Source organism: Schistocerca nitens, chromosome 4 (assembly GCF_023898315.1).
Source record: "Schistocerca nitens isolate TAMUIC-IGC-003100 chromosome 4, iqSchNite1.1, whole genome shotgun sequence".
Lineage (NCBI taxonomy): Eukaryota > Metazoa > Arthropoda > Insecta > Orthoptera > Acrididae > Schistocerca > Schistocerca nitens.
The window spans coordinates 247,085,699-247,096,831 of NC_064617.1; the positions used below are offsets into that span (position 1 = coordinate 247,085,699).

Consider the following 11,133-nt stretch of genomic DNA (forward strand, 5'->3'; position numbering starts at 1 on the left):
CGTCCAGTGAACGTTGCCGCGTATGGGCCTCTGTAGCAGGCGCCTGGTTCATGCACTCATGCAGACTGCTGCTCATCAGTGGCGAAGGCTGAAATTAGCGCTTCAGTTTCAAATGAATCTCGTTTTATGCTCCATCGGACAGGTGGCCATTGGTGTGTACGGCGCTACAAAAGTCGTCTGAAAGATCCAGACCGGAGGAACGAGCGTTATGGTTCGGAGAATGTTTTCATGGCATTCTCTGGGTGATCTCGTCATTCTTGAAGGCAAGGTGGATGAACAAGCAAGTTGCTATCCTTGGGGACCGTGTCCATGCAATCTGCCTTTTCCTCGACATGATGACATCTATCGTCACGACAGTGCAACGTGTCACGCAGCTCGCAGTGTCGTGCGTGTTTCGAAGAGCACCAGGACGAGTTAACCGTATTCCCACCAAACTCCCTGGAATGAAACCTAACCCAGAATATGTCGGATTACTTTGATGGGACAGTTCACGCTACGGATACTCAACCGATAAACGTAGCGCAGGTGGCCACGACATTGTGGAGTCAACATGGCTCCACGTCCTTGCCGGAACCTTCCACAACCTCGTCGACTCTCTTCCTTCACATCTTGCTGCGCTCCGCCCTGCAAAAAATGGTTATTCATGCTTTTGACAAGTGGTCGCATTACTGTGAATCGACAGTGTAGTTCTTCATGAGTAGATATGACAACATTTTAAATTTTTTAAATGCAGCTAAGAGCTATATGAAACTACCACTCTGCATTATTTTAAACGGGCGACATTTTCAGGCAACATCTCTAAAACAATATTATTGCAAGGCAATTTTAACACCGTCTCTGTACATCACTGGCATCAAAACCTTCATGCACCGTTAGTGGGGAAACGGTACACCTGTGACATTTTTGTCGCATGGAAAGAGTTTCTTTTTATTTCCTCTAAACACTCTAAAAATTTGTAAATGAATTTTTTGCACCATATACAAAAACTGTCTGCAAGAGTCACTATATTGTCTTTAATTCTGCGAAGGAAGAAAGGTTATACTTCAATATCCCGTAGACATGAAAGTTGTTAGCAACGCAGTACTAGCTCAGAATAGAGAATGATGGAAAGGGAAATCGGCCGTTGCTCTCTTGGAAGATCGTTTCGAAATTTGCTTGAAGTGATTTGAGGAAACAATGGAAAACGATGACTCAAGACGCCTCCTAGTGGGCTTGTAACCCTATTCTCACAGTCGATTTAAACGAGTAGTCGTCAAACTGGGAGACTAAGTTCTCAAGAATCAGTCTGGCTATGACTGTGACGTTGCCTAAACGTGTTCTCACCAAAACATGCTGTCGTCAGCGAAGAGGCGACAATCATTCAGCGAGTGTTTTTCCGTGTGCCTTAGTTGCATAACGCCTTGTGATCACTCAGCTGGGTTGTAAATGGAGCTGGATAGACAAAAATTTAACTTCGCACAGTGAACGACTGTGCTGGAAAAAAGTTGGAGGAAGCCATTTGTATAAAATAGTAAGTTAACAAAACCAGGCGCTATGTTTCATTGCCAGGTAAATGTTAAATGAAGCGCAGTGATAGGTGCGAGGGCACAACACACTTCGCCAATGTAGACCTACATACCCTGTACTGTTTCTCCTGGGTGGACTTGGGTTTAAAAAATGTAAACTAAATATTACAATAACTTTTATAAATAATCGACAAGTCCGCCAAAGAAGAAGAGATATAACTACAATGGACACGTTATTCCATGGACTCTTGCGCTTATATGCATGAACTATCTTTGCTTTGTTTTTCACTTATCTTATCTGCTTGGATTCGTACCTAAGAGGACGTTCTTGTGTAAAGCTCATCTTGCTGTACCGGCTGACAATAAAAGTTGTACTTAAAACCCGAAAAATATAATGGTTATTTTGTCAAAAGAATTTCTGTATGTGGTCAGTCAATTGGTAGTCTGATACCTGGGTTGTCTTAAGTAGATGTGGGCCGTAACAAAGAATTTTCATTGTTAGGCGCCATCTTAGAAAAATCTTTAACATTTTTCTTTTAGCTCATCTACGAGACGTGCCGTCGGTTAGGACAATTAACCTTATTTAAGATCCCATGGGGCCGGAGGCAGCTACTAATAATTTAACAATTTTACTTACAGATTTTCTTTATATAACGAGATAACATCCCAGGCAGAAAAGGTCTGGTCACAGGATTCCAGATCCATTACAGGATTTCGTTTGTAGATGCTACTCTTGTTATCTTATATTGGGGAATCGAGACGAAACCACGATATTAAGTTACCTATTGCAGTAGAGCGCATCGAACAGACTTGGCAAATACTCTCTGGTGTAATAAGCACACGACTTCTCACGAGCCTGGAATAATGTCTGTAGTGTTCGGTAAACAAGAAAAGGACAATTAATTTATCGACGATTACGTGACTACCCTGAGAACTGAGCTAGTTTACTGAGTGCTTATACACGTCGGGCTAAATTAAACATCGTATTACACTGTTAATAAATAATAGTCCTATACTAGTTATTTCTCTTTTATGCTGAGCCATTGCATTAATCTGTGTTTCTTTTTTTATATAAGTCATGGCTCATATTCATTCTAATACATTACACTGGTAGCAAAGAAAAAGAGTCACAAATAGTTTTTTATTACATTACGACACTGAGATGAAAAAAGTCATGGGATACCATCTAATATCGTGTCGTGTCTCTTCCGGTCCGGTTTAGTGCAGCATGTACTGAACAAGCCACTGGGAGTTCCCTGCAGAAACATTGAGCCATGATGCCTCTATAGCTGCCCGTAACTGCGGAAGTGTAGCCGGTGCCGGATTTTGTGCACAACCTGACCTCTCGACTATGTTCCATAAATTGTCGATGGGACTCAAGTCGAGCGATCTGGGTAGCCATAACATTCGCTCGAATTGTCCGGAATGTTATCCGAACCAATCGCGAACAGCTGTGGTCCGGTGACGTCGTTGTGTGGGAACATGAACACCACGAATGGCTGCAGATGGTCTCCAAGTAACCAATCATAACCTTTACAGACAGTGGCCTTTCATTTGTGTTATGACTTAACACGCTGTGTTGTTCTTTGGTGGACACAGGAGCGAGAAGCAGATGCTGTTCATGTACAGAGAATTCAGATATCGATTTATTCTACATCGAATATCAAACAGCAGGAATAATACATAAGTTTGTTGTTGTAGTTTCAGCGTCAGTTGTTAACGCAGCTTTGAATATTGAAACACATACAGACACAAAAGAATCATAAATCCGTTACTCTTCAATACAATGTCTATTCAGAATATGTCGAGCCATGGCCTCTATGATAGTCTGTAAGTCTTATTCAACTGGCAAACAAACAAAATGCGTTAGTGCATAAATTTTAAGCACACCCGACGCTGGACTCCGGAGAGGGGATGCTTGCATCTCATGCCTCGTGCCGCGTTGGCGGCTGTTGGAAACGCGGCGGTTTAATTGGTTCAAATGGCTCTGAGCACTATGGGACTCAACTGCTGTGGTTATCAGTCCCCTAGAACTTAGAACTACTTAAACCTAACTAACCTAAGGACATCACACACATCCATGGCCGAGGCAGGATTCGAACCTGCGACCGTAGCAGTCGCATGGTTCCGGACTGCGCGCCTAGAACCGCGAGACCACCGCGGCCGGCACGGCGGTTTAATTGGCGGAGCGCGTGTTTGAAAGTGCGACTAACCGGACAACGGCCGCTACCGGAAATTGGACCAGAGGCCCCCGTCCACTCCATGTAAACATAGTCCACCAACTTGCACAGTGCCTTGTTCACAGATTGGGCTCATGGCTTCGTGGGGTCTGCGCCACACTCGAACTTTACCATCAACTCTTACAAACTGAAATGAGGCCTCGTCTGACCAAGCCACGGTCTCCAGCCGTCTAGAGTCTAACTGATATGGTGACGAGCCCAGGAGAGGCGTTGCAGTCCACACCGTGCTGCTGGCAAAGGTACTCGCGTTGGTTGTCTGGAGCCATTAACGCAAAATTTCGCAGCACTTCCCACGCTGATTTCTGTGGTTATTCCGCGCAAAACTGCTTGTCTGTTAGCACTGACAACTCTAAGCAAACGCCGCTGCTCTCGGTCGTTAAGTGAACGCTGCATTGTCCGTGATGGGAAGTAATACTGAAGACATGGTATTCTCGGCACGCACTTGATGCTTCCCTAAGGATTTCGAAAATCGAATGTCCCATGCATCTAGCTCCAGCTACTGTCCCGCGTTCAACAGCAAAACAAATGTGTGTGAAATATTATGGGACCTAACTGCTAAGGTCATCACTCCCTAAGCTTACACATTACTTAACCTAAATTATCCTAAGGACGAACACAGACACCCATGCCCGAGGGAGGACTCGATCCTCCGCCGGGACCAGCCACACAGTCCATGACTGTAGCGCCATAGACCGCTCGGCTAATCCTACGGGGCTGTCCCGCGTTCAGTCTGTTAGTTCCCATCGCGTGGCCGTAATCATGTCGGAAACCGTTTCACATCACCTGAATCCAAATGACACCTCTGGCAATGCACTGCTCTTTTATGCCTTGTGTACGCGATACTACCACCATCTGTATACGTGCATATACACACCTCAGTGTGCAATCCTTTACATCAAACATTGTTTTTACTCAGGTAAGTAGGGACGGGGAAGAAGAGACATTTCTTACAATGGCGTATCGGGCAACAACATGCACAGTTTTCTTAACACGACCTTTACATTGTTGCCTTGTTTGTCATGGAAAAGTGAAGAAATGTATACTGCCACTCTAATCAGCAGTGTTCTCACAGACAGTTATAACGGCTTTCTCTTGTCTTTAGTTGCTGTTTAAAGCCTACTATTTTATCTGACTTCCACGCATCTTCAGTCACATTCTCTCATCAAGAATTAACTGAAGCTTGATAAAGCTTATTGCTTTACACTCAGTCCATATTCCGTAATTTTTAAACTGTTCGTTCCATTTAGCAGTCTCTGAAATTCTTCCTCACTTTCACTGACGGTAGCGATCTCCTTAGCGAATCTTATCATTCAGCCTGAATCTCAGTCCCACTATTGGTCATTGCTTGAATTTCCACGACTGCTTATTCGATGTACAGATTGAACAGTAGGAGGTAAGGACTGCATTCCTATCTTCCACATTTTTTAAACAAACCCGTGCACTTGTCAAAAAGTCCATAAAGGACTGTAATATTCATGGTTTGAGATGTGGATTAGCCTACTGAGTGAATTCGTTCAACGAGTGTTCGGAATCTGGTTTCATACATAAAAAATGCTTGAGAGGTGCCTTCGATCAGGCAGTGTATGTGTATCACGTGGTCAGAGGAACGCTGAGCTCTCCACGTCTGTCCACTCTGATAAGAGACTGCAGATCTCAGTAGAAGCTCATATGTGTCCTTATGCTCTAGCAAAGGATGAAGATGATTTCCTGCACATAAATAACAGAAATCCTGCTATATGATTTGAATGTACGACCAGCGATCAATCAGCGGATTCTACTCACTATCTACAACCTGAGCCAACTCTAGTGGCACACACTGCAAGAGAGGCGCTCTGCCTGGCTACAAGCTTTTCCGTTAACGTTCCAAGAGATATGTGCCCACACGGAGGCTTACCAGCAATCATTCTTGCTGCGAACCATTTGTGATTGGAATAGGGAAAGAGGGGTACACCAAATACCCTTCGCCACACACAGTAAGGTCGCTTCTGGGATACATACAGGGTTGTCCATTGATAGTGACCGGTCCAAATATCTCACGAAATAAGCATCAAACGAAAAAACTACAAAGAATGAAACTCGTCTAGCTTGAAGGGGGAAACCAGATGGCGCTATGGTTGGCCCGCTAGATCGTGCTGCCAGAGGTCAAACGGATATCAACAACGTTTTTTATAATGGGAACCCCCATTTTTATTACGTATTCGTGTAGTACGTAAAGAAATATGAATGTTTTAGTTGGACCACTTTTCTCGCTTTGTGATAGATAGCGCTGTAATAGTCACAAACATATGGCTCACAATTTTAGACGAACAGCTGGTACAGGCAGGTTTTTTAAATTAAAATGCAGAACGTAGGTACGTTTGAACATTTTATTTCGGTTGTTCCAATGTAATACATGTACCTTTGTGAACTTATCATTTCTGAGAACGCATGCTGTTACAGCGTGATTACCTGTAAATACCACGTTAATGCAATAAATGCTCAAAATGATGTCCGTCAATCTCAATGCATTTGGCAATACGTGCAACGAAATTCCTCTCAACAACGAGTAGTTCGCCTTCCGTAATGTTCGCACATGCATTGTCAATGCGCTGACGCATGTTCAAAAAAAATGGTTCAAATGACTCTGAGCACTATGGGACTTAACTGCTGTGGTCATCAGTCCACTAGAACTTAGAACTACTTAAAACTAATTAACCTAAGGACATCACACACATCCATGCCCGAGGCAGGATTCGAACCTGCGACCGTAGCGGTCACGCGGTTCCATACTGTAGCACCTAGAACCGCACGGCCACTCCGGCCGGCTGACGCATGTTGTCAGGCGTTGTCGGTGGATCACGATAGCAAACATCCTTCAACTTTCCCCACAGAAATAAATCCGGGGACGTCAGATCCGGTGAACGTGCTATTCAATACCGCTTCAACCGCACGCGAGCTATGTGCCAGACATTCATCATGTTGGAAGTACATCGCCTTTCTGTCATGCGGTGAAACATCTTGTAGTAACATAGGTAGAACATTTTACGTAGGAACTCAACATACATTGTACCATTTAGATTGCCATCGATAAAATGGGGGCCAATTATCCTTCCTCCCACAATGCCGCACCATACATTAACCCACCAAGGTCGCTGATGTTCCACTTGTCGCAGCCATCGTGGATTTTCTGTTGCCCAATAGTGCATATTATGATGGTTTACGTTGCCGTTGTTGGTGAATGACGCTTCGTCGCTAAATAGAACGCGTGAAAAAAATCTGTCATCGTCCCGTAATTTCTCTTGTGCCCAGTGGCAGAACTGTACACGACGTTCAGAGTCGTCGCCATGCAATTCCTGGTGCATAGAAATATGATACGGGTGCAATCGATGTTGATGTAGCATTCTCAACACCGACGTTTTGGAGATTCCCGATTCTCGCGCAGTTTGTCTGCTACTAATGTACGGATTAGCCGCGACAGCAGCTAAAACACTTACTTGGGCATCATCATTTGTTACAGGTCGTGGTTGACGTTTCACATGTGGCTGAATATTTCCTGTTTCCTTACATAACGTAACTATCCGGCGAACGGTCCGGACACTTGGATGATGTCGTTCAGGGTGGTATGAAGAGGACGACACAGGCGAGAAAGGCAGGGGTGCTGCATACAGTGTAAGACTTATGTTCCCTCTCTAAAACAAAACACAAAGCCCATGCGTTTCCCGCATCAGAGTATCTTCACGAGCTCTTCTGCGTGTAGCCCACTGTGATTCTCTTCGGGCGACTACGGAATTGATGTCTCCGTAGCTGGAAATAAATTGCTGACTTACGCTTCGAGTGCATAAATGTATCAGCCATCGGTGGACGTAGGAATCCTTGTCTGTTCTAGTCTAAACCTTCTGGGTGCCCAACATGTAGCTATGAGTTATGTATAACAACTATGTGAAATTTTGGCTAGCCTCCGATCTCTCAAACATTCTCCTTCGCATCTGGTCCACTAAATGGTGCATCGACGCCATTCGAGCGCGATGTCAATCTGTGATGCATTCTACCAAAATACAAGTAGGACGATAGTAGGTATTTTATCACCGTCCTCTTCTCTGACAGGCGCAGTTATCTTCCGCATACGGGTGACAAAGGCGGATTACGAAGCCACTGGTTTGCATGTCGCAGATGTGCGCACCATTACCGTAATAACATACTCGTTTTTGAGTCAGTTACAATGTGTCATCCTGAGTTTCCCTAATTCGTGGGAGCAGTTGTATAATGCTGTGGCCATCATTCTCCAGTAATATTAAATACAGTTCTCTTTTACAGAAAACATCAATACTGCTGAGCTCAATGAGTGGCCCCCAGACTGTATGTCACAGTTTCTTGCAAGGCCAACAAAAGCATACTCTCCACCTGTTGCCGCTTCTGTGCCCTAATCTACGCTAGATTGATGTCATCCCCCCCCCCCCTTTTCACACACACACACACACACACACACACACACACACACACACACACACACACACACGCACGCACACTCACAAACAGGTACATATATTTTACATTTTTGTCTGAACTGAAAATTCCCTCCAAAATATTCACAATTGTAATTCCTACTACCTCACCCTAAGCCTGTTGGCATATTTAGTTGAAAAAGACGCACTAAAACAGAGTATCCTCCTCTCTCGAGCTGGGAATTAAAGACGTTAAAAAAAACCACACAAACTCTAAGCTGCAGAAAGGTTTCATTATTTACCTCTACAATTAAATTTACATTTACGATGGCTGCTCTTTCTCATAGTAAGATTGTCACAATTTTGAAGTTTCTATGTCTCTGTACGCTATTTCATTGGTATACATATTATTGCCAATTCTTCATATTCCTTTTACCTTTACAGGCCTACAATTTGTGCTTGCACAAAGCTGAGTGTTATTTCTTTTATTACAGTTGCATCAATTCCAGCAGGGTTTCACAGTGAGACGTTTGCCATACTATGCCATACTGAATATTGTCTTTCATAAAAACTGTCGTTGTATGGTAGGTACCCAATATTTACCTGCGAATTCTATTCTTACAGCCGGCCATTGTGGCCGAGCGGTTCTAGGTGCTTCAGTCTGGAACCGCGGTAGCTACGGTCGCAGGTTCGAGTCCTGCCCCGGTCATGGTTGTGTGTGATGTCCTTAGGTTAGTTAGGTTTAAGTAGTTCTAAGTTGTAGGGGACTGATGACCTCAGATGTTAAGTCCCATAGTGCTCAGAGCTATTTGAACCAATTTATTTTATTCTTACATTCCTACATTACTCATTGTTTTTGTCCTTTGTTCCAAATAAATGATACAAGTCATGGTGTAACTTGTTGACGTAAGCTTTTTTTAAAATATGGCTACTTGAACGTACATCCAGATAATTAGTTCTGTAAAAGTCATGACCTTTAATTTGGCAATGTTACTCTCAAGCAACATCAAAATACATACTGTTTCCTGCAACATGTTTCAAGTTTCATCCTTAAAAGGGTAATGGTGCTTGCAAGCAACGTTTAAGCTCTCATGCATAGCAATATACTGTTGTCTCTGGCGAAAAGTTTCCGAATTGTGTGCATCCATAGCGGACATCATACAAGGTTATTTGAGCATCAGTTACCAATGTAGCAGTTTCTTTTGATAATGTGGCGCTGTTTTTCAATGTGCAACGAAAACTGTTTGCAAACGAAAAGAGGAAGTCTTGACGATGAGTTGATGTACAAATGTGTCAGCGAATTCTTACCTGGCACATTGCAAATGGACTGATCTTTTCTGGGAAGAAGAAGCCTGGCTTTGAATATTGGATGGATAAGAAGACCAGAGGAAGAAGAGAACATCAGGTCCTGCGCCACTGAATCATATACGATATGATAGTTTTGGTCTCTGGCCAGGGTATGGGACAAAAAGGAAGATGTAGAGTTAGGTCTCAAGGATAGTCGACTGTAAAATTCGAAAAATGTGAAACTTTTCTGTGTTTTGTACCAGAATGGAACTGTTTTAAGACATTTCGCATGCAATAATACAAAATTTAACAATTTTTTTCAGCCGCAGCAATAATATCGTAGTACTTTTATTGTATCACACATATGTCTTTAGTGCGCAGTGATATACACAGGTGACACTCTATTTTGAAACGCTGAATGTGAAATTGTTCGTATGACCATATACGTATTTAAGCAGCTTAATACTTCTTCTTCACAATATTTCTGTGTATGCCAAATAAGGGGTTAGTCATGCACTGCCTTATGACTCCCTTCCCAAACGAATTTGTGAATGCATCTAGGCCAGAGAGAGTGTAAAGTCACACTGACAAGTTCTTTGTAAATTTGACTCGTCTTTACAACCACTGAAATCCGTGAGGTTTCATTTCTTTTCCTCCTCCAGTTCCAGTTCTTACACAGTTTCAGGCAGGCAGTGTATTTTTGCATACACTCATAATGTATTACTGTTATTTTCTAACTACTTTAATGCAGGTGTTCTGTCACCTCAGTTAGCCCTCCGTCTTCAGGCCAGAAGTGGCCCATCGGAACCATCCGACCGCCGTGTCATCCTCTGGTGAGGGTATGGATAGGAGGGGCGTGTGGTCAGCACACATCTCTCCCGGTCGTTATGATGGTTTTCTTTGACCGGAGCCGCTACTATTCGGTCGCGTACCTCCTCAATTGGCATCAAGAGGCTGAGTGCACCCCGAAAAATGGCAACAGCGCATGGCGACCCAGATGGTCACCCATCCAAGTGCCGACCACGTCCAACAGCGCTTAACTTCGGTGATCTCACGGGAATCGGTGTATCCACTGCTGCAAGGCCGTTGCCGTTGTCACCTCAGTTACATTAAGCACAAATCTAGTTACAAGTAGTAACTTTTGTCTTTATTTTTTGTTAATTAATATGACTCTTCCGCGATGCAAGGCGCTATGTATTTTGACCTTTCAGGTGGAGCCACCCTGTCACTAGCCTTAAGTATTTATGGAAAACACAGATTCATCTAAAAACCACGTATTTATCTAAAAATCTGACAGCAATTTGAACCTTAACCCTCTTGGAAATGAGACACGTCTCATAACCAATATAAGTTAAAATAAGTGATTCAACATCAGATCCAAACTCACCTAAGTCGTTCCTGCTTGTCCACTGTTTTTCACTCCTAATAGTTCGGTCTAGACTCCCTGGCAACATTTTTGTTCCTTTATCTTGCTATAAAAACCATAACACTTATTGTTCGGTTGGAGCTATATCTTCTTCAACATTTCAGGCATTAATCATTCTCCTTTTACGATTCCCATGTTTTCCTGCTACCTCCTTGACGTCTTTGATCGGCGGGTTTATTATCTTGCAATTATCAATAGCAATATTTGATCACTCAGTTTGATAGTATGTTCATTCTGTTTTCTTCTTAATTATA

General features: G+C 43.3%; 1 pseudogene; it reads right to left on the bottom strand.

Annotated features, from left to right (window-relative positions):
• Positions 1 to 10,426: 10,426 nt before the first annotated feature.
• Positions 10,427 to 10,544, bottom strand: LOC126254536 (5S ribosomal RNA; annotated as a pseudogene).
• Positions 10,545 to 11,133: the final 589 nt, after the last annotated feature.